We start from the raw sequence: 13,903 nt of genomic DNA on the forward strand, positions 1-13,903 counted from the left end.
TAGGGTGTTGTGCAGGTGAGGAATTTTCCTATTTTTTTGAGTTGTTTGACCCCGGGTACAGAGTACTGTGTCACGCGTCTACTTCCTTTACAGGCCTTGCATTTCCCGCATGGGAAGAATCCTTTCAAGGGTTCAGACCTGGGTTTAGATGCTGTGCCTTCATGATGACTATGCACCAGATAGTCCTTAAGTGCTCGTGCCTTTCTAAAAGTTACTAGAGGGTAGGATGGTAAGTCTTGCTTGATTGTGTTATCAGTAAGCAAGATGCTCCAATGCCTGCGCATGATGCGTTTTAATTCAGAGGCATTGCGTGAAAAGGTGGTGATCATTCTAAACGTACCCCCACCCGACACAGTACTCTGTACCCGGGGTCAAACAACTCAAAAAAATAGGAAAATTCCTCACCTGCACAACACCCTATGCCGTGTACTGTCTAACATGTCCTTGTGGCAGAAGGTATGTTGGCAGTACAACGAATCCTGTTAAATTGAGGATACTTGAGCATCAAAGGGCTATACAAAATGCAGATGTGAATTACCCCGTGGCCAGACATTTTGATCAAGAGCATAAACGCAACAGGGACCTGTTGAAGTATTTTTGTCTGGATTCCGTCCCTGCCCATGTTAGAGGAGGTGATAGGTTACACAAATTAAGGCGACTAGAGTCGCGCTACATTATCGATCTACAAAGCAAGATACCAACAGGGTTGAATGTACATGAGGACTTGGCAGTTCATTTGATTTGAAATAAGCTTATTTGTATAGTTGTAAATATTGTTTGGTTGTCCTGTAATTGCTCCAATCTGTTTACATGTATGAACTATGCATCGCCTTGGAGATGCACTTCTCAACACGTTATTTTATTTACATTCAGAACTTCGTATAGCCCATTCAGGGCGTAATTTTGTCGAATGAGAATGGGGACGTTATGAAAATTGTACATATGCAGCCCATCTGTGGGCATTAGGTAAATTGCAGACAATGAGTGATGAATTTTTGACTCTTTAAATGCTCTAATCCTGATTTATTTGCATATATGTGGCTGTGTGCTGCTGGTAATATAGAGCGGTAAGCCACGTTAATTTCATTTTGACCCATTCAAAGATGGCGACCATTATCACTACTCTGGCCCTATCTTTGTTTCTAAACAAACATCACGTGTTACATGTAAAGTATTTGAAACCTTGCGCCGCACTGTTACTCTGAACACTGACGAAGGCCGAGTGCCGAAAGCGCGTTTTGATCAATAAAACCTGAAACTGTGAACTAACCCCGGAGTGCTGCTACCTAATTCCCAAAATTGTGGGGAGGGACTGCTGAGCGGATATATATATATATATCAAAGAATCCTGTCAGATTGGCCGCCACGTCTTCATTCACGCAATGCCAACAAACAGGACACGGACCCGGTATTGGTGCTTCAAATATTTATTCGCCCAAAAGTCAGAGACGCGTTTCGCAGCGCGAACGCTGCTTGTTCACTCGACAATTGATTTTGACTAAGGAAGCATTTTTAAAGTGACAGTGCTGAATTTTGTGTGAATCACGTGAGTTACATTCTCTATGGACATGGAAGACATACTATTTAGCGCGTATTTACATTGCTGCATGTGCGCTAATTTCCAACTGTCAGATGATCTTGTATACATAATTATACATGATAAAATATACATGCACATATATATAAAATTTCTCATAACTTGAAACATATATATATATATATATATATATTCACTGAAAAAACCATAGGTTTCACACTCGTTATAGTTAGGAATTAGCATTTAAAAAGAGAAATTCCCCTCTGGCCTTATGCTTTTATATTCGACATTGTTCTAAATGCATTTCAAAGTCCATTGTGCATCCGGTTTGGCGTTGGCCTAGAGGAAATAGCCGAGCAGTATCGTCATCAGGTGCCCACCACAACTAACAGCTTTCGTGTAAGAACATGGTTCGCTAAATACAGACCACTCTAGGGGCGCCTTTGCTACACGACAGGACGACACCCACCTCTCACCCTAATAAAACAACTATATGAATAATATATGAAAAGAAAATCTTACAGGAAGTGATCTCCAACTACTAAAAAAGCCATAACCAAAGATATTACCTGAGGAAGCCATATTGCCCGTGTAAACTTGAGAAGACTCCTAGCAAAGTTATGCCATTCAGAACCGGATGTTCTCAATTGTAATGATAAGGATATGAGGATTGTTTCGTATACTAGGAAGACTAAGAAAATCTTTTTAAATCTGAACTCCATACTTTGTGCAGCGCCCTTGATATATAAGGGCACAGTTACCAATTCGCACTTAATGGCCCTAGTGTCTTCAAGCTACGCTTACATTTTGTTCATTGTCAGCTCTCTGACATAAAAGATACCCTGTATCCACAAGTGTAGGAAGATAAACTCTGTTGGTCCTGAGGAAGGTGGTACCAATCCACCGAAACGCGTTGACCTGGCGTATTAAGTCACTTGCATCATCTGGACTACCTCTATCACAGAAATGAATGGATGTATTGGATGTTTAGTGGAGTATGTTATGTGGGATGTATGAGTAGAGAGTGATTGTTGGTTGATGTGTGGTTGTCAGGGTATACCTAAATGATTTGTCTGTTCTTAAATATTTGAATAATGTATTGTACTTTTTAATGTTTATAAAAACTGTAAAATAACTTTTAATATGGTGAAAGTACTCAACAAAAAAGAAAAAAAAATTTTTTGTAAAAAATAAAGAAAATATTGAAAATGATATAAATCTATGTTATCTGTGGTGATTAGAAAGTTTTCTTTACTTTGAAATGCATTTAGAACAATGTCGAATATAAAAGCATAAGGCCAGAGGGGAATTTCTCTTGTTAATGTTAATTTTGTCCTCTCTTTTCCCTGGCTAAAACTACATAGAGGGGGTCCCAACTTTTTGCTATTAGCATTTAAAAAACCTTTGAAATTCACTGAAAAAACCATAGGTTTCACACCAGTTATAGTTAGCTGAACATTTTACTCATACAAAACCATTGAAATTCCCACGTTATAGTTAGTTGGACTCACTATAACTCGCGCGCCCGCAATCCACTGCTGATGATGTCACATATTACATTATTCATGACATGGTCAGTGACATCACTGATGACATCACTGATGACATCTCAAATGACATCACTGATGGCATCACTGATGACATCATCCAGTGTCTGTGTGTTTCTGTAAAGTTAAAATATGTTTAACATATTGAAGAATGGGTGTATGTATGAGTGTCTGGATAAAGGATTTAGTAGGTGCGTGACTGACTGTATGAGTGGGTGATTAAATGTGTCTTACTGAATGCATGGGTTAGTGAGTTAAATGTTTGATTTATAGTTAGTTGGACTCACTATAACTCGCGCGCCCGCAATCCACTGCTGATGATGTCATATATTACATCATTCATGACATGGTCAGTGACATCACTGATGACATCACTGATGACATCTCAAATGACATCACTGATGGCATCACTGATGACATCATCCAGTGTCTGTGTGTTTCTGTAAAGTTAAAATATGTTTAACATATTGAAGAATGGGTGTATGTATGAGTGTCTGGATAAAGGATTTAGTAGGTGCGTGACTGACTGTATGAGTGGGTGATTAAATGTGTCTTACTGAATGCATGGGTTAGTGAGTAAACTGTTTGAATTTGTGCATCATTATGTCTGTTGTTGTGTAAGCTGCTCCATGTATTGATTAGTAGTTATATGACTGGCTATATGGGTTATTCATTGGTTGCCCAAGTATTTGTATGTGAGGGTGAGTGTGTGTGTGGGTGCCTGGCAGGTGTGTGACTCTGTGCATAGATGTGTGAGCAGTTGATTCACTTGTTGTATGGGATCAAGAGTGCATGTGGAAACAGCTGTATGGGTGGTTGATTGTGTGCATGGGTGTGTTGGTGAGTGAATGAAAATTTCAGTGCTACATGTCCAAGTAAGTACATATGTAAAACACAGTGCATGTGAGAGTTGGCATATATCAATGACTATACATGAGAGCCTGTGATTGCGTAAGTGACTTATGGATCAATGTGTACTTGTATCAGTGATTGTAAAAGAGAGTAAGTATGTGTTAGTATATGTTTGAATAAGTATGGTTATGTGTGTATAACTGTATAGATGAGGAAATGGGAGTGTGATTGATTCTTTGCATGACTGACTAGGTGTGTGAGTAACTCCATGGATGAATGGCACTGTGTGAGTGTCTGTATAGGTGTATGAGTGCATATGATAGTGTTGTATTGATGAGTGACTGTATGTATGAGTGATTGTATGGGTGAATGAGTGGATGTGTGTGTAGACTTAGGAATCAGTGAGTGTGTATGTAGTAACTGGTATTGGTGTGTCAATGGTTTCAGGAATGGTGGTCTGTATTCAACACTGGATGTATCAAAGGTTAGATTAGAGTGTGATGAGGTGCATTATATTATCACATGTATGATGTCATCAGTAATATCATCATTGATGTCATTTGAGATGTCATCAGTGATGTCACTGACCATGTCATGAATGATGTAATATGTGACATCATCAGCAGTGGATTGCGGGCGGGCGAGTTATAGTGAGTCCAACTAACTATAACGTGGGAATTTCAATGGTTTTGTATGAGTAAAATGTTCAGCTAACTATAACTGGTGTGAAACCTATGGTTTTTTTCAGTGAATTTCAAAGGTTTTTTAAATGCTAATTCCTAACTATAACGAGTGTGAAACCTATGGTTTTTTCAGTGAATTTCAAAGGTTTTTAAATGCTAATTCATAACTATAACGATTGTGAAACCTATGTTTTTTTCAGTGAATATCAAAGGTTTCTTAAAAGCGAATTCCTTTGTATATCGAGTTTGTAACCTACGATTTTTAAACTGTTTTTTTATTAGCTGTTTTTTATAACTATAAATAATTATAAATGTTTTTTTCAAAAATTATTTTTTCAATGTATTTTTCATGTTTTTTTTTTATCATTTTGACTTGGAGCGCTCAGGGTGCGCGCACCGGTAAGCTCACCCGAGAGCGCAGCGAGAGCGCTATTTCCGCGTGCGTAAAAAAAAATGTATTTAAACTAAATAATAATGCAAGACATTCAGTACCATACTTATAAAAGTAGTATTTTTGATTTTAAATAACCGTATTTTAACTTTAAATGCATTTCCGAAAAGCTAGCAAAACGTCATTTAGGCGCGCCGCGTAAGCGCCCCCGGAAGCGCCTACGTTCGTGCTGCGTAAGCGCCCCCAGAAGCGCTCCGGTGCGCGCAGCGTAAGCTCGTCAAGACATGTGACCTTAAAATAACTCTTTTCATTGGTTGTTAACAGTTTTTTTTACAACTAATGAAAACCCCACCCATTTCCTTCACTTCTTCTTTCACTTTGGAGACAGCAAGACCTGTTCTTTTCTGTTCTTCCATTTAGTGAAAAGAATGGCTGCCAGACAACCCAGCAGCAGTGAGGATTCAGATGACTTCATCCAGGAAGAGCCTCCTCAGCCCAAGGTGAAGGAGCACTTTATCTGGAATTTTTTTTCCATACCAGCAGGATTGAAAAAAGTTAATGCTCCAAAGGTGGAGTGCAAAATCTGCAAAACTGTGCTTTCACGGGGAGACCCTAGAAGGAAGTACAGTTTTGGCAACTCTACAATGATTCGCTGTGTCCAACGGAGGCACCCCCAGAACTATGCCCGGGAGAGTGTCAGAGACCTGGCACGTAATCCCCCAAGGGATGGTGCCTCAACATCCACTGGAGGAGCAACAACATCATCCGTGAGAGGAAGACCTGAGCAGCTGATCCCTAACATTCAGCCGGTTTTCAATGATATCACTATCAAGTGTAAGCAATGTGATGAAATGCTTTGCTACGGAGAACAAAGTATCATGAACATTGTACGCAGAAGGGAAGACCACTGCTGCCGTCCCCAGCCCTAATTTTTCCCCTTTTTTTGCTCCTGTTGAGCTGTTTTGCATTCCCTGTTTTTGTTTTTGTTCAGAAAAAAACCTAAAAAAGAAGAAAAAAACAGTTCTTTTTAGAACTACCTCCAATTCTCAAAAAAGAGCTGTATTCTTAACAAATTCAAAAGGAGTGAGTGAAGTGGAGTGCAGTGAGAAAGGAAAGGAAAATGAGTGAGGGAGCAAAGAAAGGGACGAGAGGGGAAGGGAAGTGAAGTAGGGGGACTGAAAGAAGGTGAGTGTGGGAAGTGAGTGAGGAGAAGGGGAGTGAACAAGGGGAATGAAGATAAGTGAAGAAAATGGAGTAAAGGAACGGGGGTGTGGAAGGGTAAGAAAAAAGCACAGATGTTGAGGAAAGAGTGGTGATAGAGATTGGATAAAGGCAAGTGAGCGTAAGACAAGGGGAGTAAGGGAGTGAGGAGACAGAGAAAGTGAAGGAAAAAGTGAGAGTGGAGGACTGACTGAGGGAGAAAAGAAAGATAAGTGAGGGAGTATGGCTGAGTTATAGGGAGTGAGTGTAACAGAAGAGGAGTGAGAGACTAAGGGGACGGAGAGAATGAGGCTAACAGAGGGAGAATGAGGGAAGGGGAGTGTAGAAGTAAGAGGACAGAGGGAGTAAGAGAAGGAGTTAGTGAAGTGGAGTAAGGAGAGTAAGGGAAGGGAAAAGAGTGAAGGAGCGAAGGATGGGAAGAGAGAGGAAGGAAAGTAAAGGAGAAGGTCTGAAAGAAGGTGAGTGTTGGAGTATATGGCTGAGTTATAGGGAGTGAGCGTGACAGAAGAGGAGTGAGAGACTAAGGGGATGGAGAGAATGAGGCTAACAGAGGGAGAATGAGGGAAGGGGAGTGTAGAAGTAAGAGGACATAGGGAGTAAGAGAAGGAGTTAGTGAAGTGGATTAAGGAGAGTAAGGGAAGGGAAAATAGTGAAGGAGCGAAGGATGGGAAGAGAGAGGAAGGAAAGTAAAGGAGAAGGTCTGAAAGGAGGTGAGTGTGGGAGTATGGCTGAGTTATAGGAAGGGAGCGTGACAGAAGAGGAGTGAGAGACTAAGGGGACGGAGAGAATGAGGTTAACAGAGGGAGAATGAGGGAAGGGGAGTGTAGAAGTAAGAGGACAGAGGGAGTAAGAGAAGGAGTTAGTGAAGTGGATTAAGGAGAGTAAGGGAAGGGAAAAGAGTGAAGGAGCGAAGGTTGGGAAGAGAGAGGAAGGAAAGTAAAGGAGAAGGTCTGAAAGAAGCTGAGTGTGGGAGTATGGCTGAGTTATACGGAGTGAGCGTGACAGAAGAGGTGGGAGAGAATGAGGCTAGCAGAGAGAGAATAAGGGAAAGGGAGTGTAGAAATAAGAGGACAGAGGGAGTAAGAGAAGGAGTTAGTGACGTGGAGTTAGGAGAGTAAGGGAAGGGAAAAGAGTGAAGGAGCGAAAGAAGGGAAGAAACAGGAAGGAAAGTAAAGGAGAAGGTTTGAAAGAAGCTGAGTGTGGGAGTATGGCTGAGTTATAGGGAGTGAGCGTGATAGAAGAGGAGTGAGAGACTAAAGGGATGGAGAGAATGAGGCTAACAGAGAGAGAATAAGGGAAGGGGAGTGTAGAATTAAGAGGACAGAGGGAGTAAGAGAAGGAGTTAGTGAAACCTATGTTTTTTTCAGTGAATATCAAAGGTTTCTTAAAAGCTAATTCCTTTGTATATCGAGTTTGTAACCTACGATTTTTAAACTGTTTTTTATTAGCTGTTTTTTATAACTATAAATAATTATAAATGTTTTTTTCAAAAATTATTTTTTCAATGTATTTTTCATGTTTTTTTTTTATCATTTTGACTTGGAGCGCTCAGGGTGCGCGCACCGGTAAGCTCACCCGAGAGCGCAGCGAGAGCGCTATTTCCGCGTGCGTAAAAAAAATGTATTTAAACTAAATAATAATGCAAGACATTCAGTACCATACTTATAAAAGTAGTATTTTTGATTTTAAATAACCGTATTTTAACTTTAAATGCATTTCCGAAAAGCTAGCAAAACGTCATTTAGGCGCGCCGCGTAAGCGCCCCCGGAAGCGCCTACGTTCGTGCTGCGTAAGCGCCCCCGGAAGCGCTCCGGTGCGCGCAGCGTAAGCTCGTCAAGACATGTGACCTTAAAATAACTCTTTTCATTGGTTGTTAACAGTTTTTTTTTACAACTAATGAAAACCCCACCCATTTCCTTCACTTCTTCTTTCACTTTGGAGACAGCAAGACCTGTTCTTTTCTGTTCTTCCATTTAGTGAAAAGAATGGCTGCCAGACAACCCAGCAGCAGTGAGGATTCAGATGACTTCATCCAGGAAGAGCCTCCTCAGCCCAAGGTGAAGGAGCACTTTATCTGGAATTTTTTTTCCATACCAGCAGGATTGAAAAAAGTTAATGCTCCAAAGGTGGAGTGCAAAATCTGCAAAACTGTGCTTTCACGGGGAGACCCTAGAAGGAAGTACAGTTTTGGCAACTCTACAATGATTCGCCGTGTCCAACGGAGGCACCCCCAGAACTATGCCCGGGAGAGTGTCAGAGACCTGGCACGTAATCCCCCAAGGGATGGTGCCTCAACATCCACTGGAGGAGCAACAACATCATCCGTGAGAGGAAGACCTGAGCAGCTGATCCCTAACATTCAGCCGGTTTTCAATGATATCACTATCAAGTGTAAGCAATGTGATGAAATGCTTTGCTACGGAGAACAAAGTATCATGAACATTGTACGCAGAAGGGAAGACCACTGCTGCCGTCCCCAGCCCTAATTTTTCCCCTTTTTTTGCTCCTGTTGAGCTGTTTTGCATTCCCTGTTTTTGTTTTTGTTCAGAAAAAAACCTAAAAAAGAAGAAAAAAACAGTTCTTTTTAGAACTACCTCCAATTCTCAAAAAAGAGCTGTATTCTTAACAAATTCAAAAGGAGTGAGTGAAGTGGAGTGCAGTGAGAAAGGAAAGGAAAATGAGTGAGGGAGCAAAGAAAGGGACGAGAGGGGAAGGGAAGTGAAGTAGGGGGACTGAAAGAAGGCGAGTGTGGGAAGTGAGTGAGGAGAAGGGGAGTGAACAAGGGGAATGAAGATAAGTGAAGAAAATGGAGTAAAGGAACGGGGGTGTGGAAGGGTAAGAAAAAAGCACAGATGTTGAGGAAAGAGTGGTGATAGAGATTGGATAAAGGCAAGTGAGCGTAAGACAAGGGGAGTAAGGGAGTGAGGAGACAGAGAAAGTGAAGGAAAAAGTGAGAGTGGAGGACTGACTGAGGGAGAAAAGGAAGATAAGTGAGGGAGTATGGCTGAGTTATAGGGAGTGAGTGTAACAGAAAAGGAGTGAGAGACTAAGGGGACGGAGAGAATGAGGCTAACAGAGGGAGAATGAGGGAAGGGGAGTGTAGAAGTAAGAGGACAGAGGGAGTAAGAGAAGGAGTTAGTGAAGTGGAGTAAGGAGAGTAAGGGAAGGGAAAAGAGTGAAGGAGCGAAGGATGAGAAGAGAGAGGAAGGAAAGTAAAGGAGAAGGTCTGAAAGAAGGTGAGTGTTGGAGTATATGGCTGAGTTATAGGGAGTGAGCGTGACAGAAGAGGAGTGAGAGACTAAGGGGATGGAGAGAATGAGGCTAACAGAGGGAGAATGAGGGAAGGGGAGTGTAGAAGTAAGAGGACATAGGGAGTAAGAGAAGGAGTTAGTGAAGTGGATTAAGGAGAGTAAGGGAAGGGAAAATAGTGAAGGAGCGAAGGATGGGAAGAGAGAGGAAGGAAAGTAAAGGAGAAGGTCTGAAAGGAGGTGAGTGTGGGAGTATGGCTGAGTTATAGGAAGGGAGCGTGACAGAAGAGGAGTGAGAGACTAAGGGGACGGAGAGAATGAGGTTAACAGAGGGAGAATGAGGGAAGGGGAAGGGGAGTGTAGAAGTAAGAGGACAGAGGGAGTAAGAGAAGGAGTTAGTGAAGTGGATTAAGGAGAGTAAGGGAAGGGAAAAGAGTGAAGGAGCGAAGGTTGGGAAGAGAGAGGAAGGAAAGTAAAGGAGAAGGTCTGAAAGAAGCTGAGTGTGGGAGTATGGCTGAGTTATACGGAGTGAGCGTGACAGAAGAGGTGGGAGAGAATGAGGCTAGCAGAGAGAGAATAAGGGAAAGGGAGTGTAGAAATAAGAGGACAGAGGGAGTAAGAGAAGGAGTTAGTGACGTAGAGTTAGGAGAGTAAGGGAAGGGAAAAGAGTGAAGGAGCGAAAGAAGGGAAGAAACAGGAAGGAAAGTAAAGGAGAAGGTTTGAAAGAAGCTGAGTGTGGGAGTATGGCTGAGTTATAGGGAGTGAGCGTGATAGAAGAGGAGTGAGAGACTAAAGGGATGGAGAGAATGAGGCTAACAGAGAGAGAATAAGGGAAGGGGAGTGTAGAATTAAGAGGACAGAGGGAGTAAGAGAAGGAGTTAGTGAAGTGCAGTAAGGAGAGTAAGGGAAGGGAAAAGAGTAAAGGAATGAAGTAAGGGAAGAGAGAGGAAGGAAAGTAAAGGAGAAGGTCTGAAAGAAGGTGAGTGTGGGAGTATGGCTGAGTTATACGGAGTGAGCGTGACAGAAGAGGTGTGAGAGACTAAGGAGATGGAGAGAATGAGGCTAACAGAGAGAGAATGAGGGAAAGGGAGTATAGAAGTAAGAGGACAGAGGGAGTAAGAGAAGGAGTTAGTGAAGTGGAGTAAGGAGAGTAAGGGAAGGGAAAAGAGTGAAGGAATGAAGTAAGGGAAGAGAGAGGAAGGAAAGTAAAGGAGAAGGTCTGAAAGAAGGTGAGTGTGAGAGAGGAGTGAGGAAAAGGGGAGTAAACGTGGGGATTCAGAATAAGTAAGGCAAGCGCAATAAGGGAACAGAGGTTTGGGAGCATCAGAGAAGAGTAGTGAGGTTAAGGAAAAGAGTATAGGGAAAGTAAATTTTGTACACCAAACTTACCTTATAAGTAATGTAAACTTAATTACATATTTTCATTAAAATTAATATCTGTGAAAGCGAAAAGAAAATAAGTTAGAATATTTATAATATATATTTTACAATACAAGAGACAAAGTATGAGATTAAAAGTCATAAAAGGTTAGTAAGAGATAAAGTAGAAGTGATGGACTCAGAAAGAAAAACAAAGGAATGGTGAAGGTCAGAGAGAGTTAAAAATAAATAGACAGAGAGCAAATTACTAAAAGGATAATGACATGGATACATTCAGTGACAGTGAACAAGAGCAGGAGAGAGAAATGAACTGTTGGGAGTAAGATACTAAAGGAATGTGCATTAGGAAAACTAAAGGAAGAAAAGGGAAGATGGTACTTTATATGTAACATTCTGATCATGTGCCTAACATCACACTGCGATGTTACATGTAATCTACCATGTCTTTAAAAAACATGTACTTTCATATTTTTAAAGACATCAACTGAGCATGTTATTCACCCAGATCCATTAAAAATCAAGCTTGACTCACAGTGTGATCTTAGGCACATGACCAGCATGTTACATATAATCTACCATGTCTGTCTCTACAAGCAGTATGTGTGTCTCTGCTCATATTATTTCACTGTCTCTACAGGCCTAAAACAGGCCACCTATATATAAGCAAGACATACATTAATTTCTCATTACATGTAACATCCTGGTCATGTGCCTAAGATCACACTGTGAGTGAAGCTTGATTCACCCATCAGTGTGATCTTAGGCACAACGACCAGGATGTTACATGTAATCTACCATGTCTTCAAAAACATGTACTTCCATATTTTTAAAGACATCAACTAATCACATTATTCACCCAGATCCATTAAAAATCAAGCTTGACTCACAGTGTGATCTTAGGCACATGACCAGCATGTTACATATAATCTACCATGCCTGTCTCTACAAGCAGTATGTGTGTCTCTGCTCATATTATTTCACTGTCTCTACAGGCCTAAAACAGGCCACCTATATATAAGCAAGACATAACTTTAATTTCTCATTACATGTACCATCCTGGTCATGTGCCTAAGATCACACTGTGAGTGAAGCTTGATTCACCCATCAGTGTGATCTTAGGCACATGACCAGGATGTTACATGTAATCTACCATGTCTTTAAAAAACATGTACTTTCATATTTTTAAAGACATCAACTAAGCATATTATTCCAATGTAATCATTCCATTTTAGGTAGATTATCAATATGCTTCTTAATCTTCCCTATACTGCATACAGCAGTGTATCTTCATTAAATGAATCATATATCAGATTACACACAGGTACAGAGTAAAGTGAGACACAAGCAAAGAATACTCTTTAAGCTAATTGAGGCAAACTGTTACAAGGCACAGGTGACATTATTGAAAAATGTGAAAATGTTTTCTCTTATTTCAAACAGAAAGTCAGTGAAATGCTTCTCCAAAATTTAAAAAGCAGACTTTTTTCCAGAAAATATTTTGCATACTAAATCGTTTTTGACAAAAAACACAGCTCATTTAAATGACCACTACAGAAACAAAGCAGAAACCTAACTCATTTTCAAAATACATTTCCAATATGCACCATTCTATTTTTAAACAACATTACAAAAAAACATGACACAAAAAGCAAGAATAAAGAAGCACAATATGCTTATTAATCTTCCCCATAGTGCATACAGCACTCTACCTTTATTAAAAGAATCATTACTCACCTTTAAAAATGCTTTGAAAGATGTAGAACAGTGTCAGTCACACTCAACAGATTTTCTAAAGCAGAATCTCTAAATAATGCTTCTTTCACTGGAGCCTCAGAATAATGGCACAGATTCTTTCTCATTTCAGACCCATATTCTTGTACATAACCAATCAAAATTCATCCCACACAAATTCAAAACCAAACTGCACATTTTAATTGGTTGTACATTTGAACACTTTGAAACTCACATAACATTCACCCATCCCCCCAGTGCTCATTCACCCTGTTACCATGGTAACTCCCTCCTAACCCAGCACACAGTTCAGAAGTTCATCATAGAATGTTGCACCATAATCCAGCAAGGGTGTTTGACCTCTCAATGTACTAGCTAATCAAGTGCAATGTTTCTTTAAATGACTTTTTCTCAACCATTGAAATGATGACTTCTTTAAAAAAAAAAGCATGCACCCTAATTTTCAGTGGTGAATTTTAAGAAAGCACCAATCATTTCTGGTTTTTCAAGTGCACTGAATCTCAACCACTTTGTTTCATAATGAAACTGCCATTTCATTTCCACAACTCATCTGAATACAAGCATATCTACCTTCAAGATGCCAAAAGTCTGGTTTGTGGGTCATAGCTATGTCTTCTGGAGTGAAACATTTGCAAGCAACAGAGGTATTTACAATCTTGATTTACCAAATGTGGACATTGTGTGGATTGGACAGAGAGGATTAAGAAGTCACCAATTGATACCATTGATAAAATCCTTTATGCATCTTCCACACCCTGACCTTATAATTGGGCACTGTGGTGGAAATGACCTAGGCACTTTGACTGGGGTAGGTCTGGAAATGCTTTTAAAGGACATCTTTGGGCAATTGATGTCACTTTTTCCAAAAACTGCCTTGGTTTTTTCTAATATATGCCAAAGGCAAAAATGGAACTGGTCCAACCAATTTTGTCTACAGATTGAGAAAGCAAGGAAACATGTAAATAAATCTGTTTCTGCTTTCCTCAGAGACTATGGTATGGGTTCCATTTACCACAACAACTTGCGTTACAACATGCAAGGCATCTATAGGAGAGATGGTATACATTTTACAGATGAGGGGAATAGACTCTGCATTGGTACCTACTTGTAGGTACAAAAAACACCCACATAACACAACAGCTCTTTTCAGAGCTACCCTACCTCTAAGCACTCTAAATATTTTTTTTACTATAATTTTTTACACTGTTTTTCCCCGTGGTGCACTCAGGGTGCGCGCACCGGGAAGCGCACATGGGAACGCACCCAGCGCTTACCCCGTGAAAATTTTTAAA

Source organism: Lissotriton helveticus, chromosome 9, assembly GCF_964261635.1.
Source record: "Lissotriton helveticus chromosome 9, aLisHel1.1, whole genome shotgun sequence".
Taxonomy (NCBI): domain Eukaryota; kingdom Metazoa; phylum Chordata; class Amphibia; order Caudata; family Salamandridae; genus Lissotriton; species Lissotriton helveticus.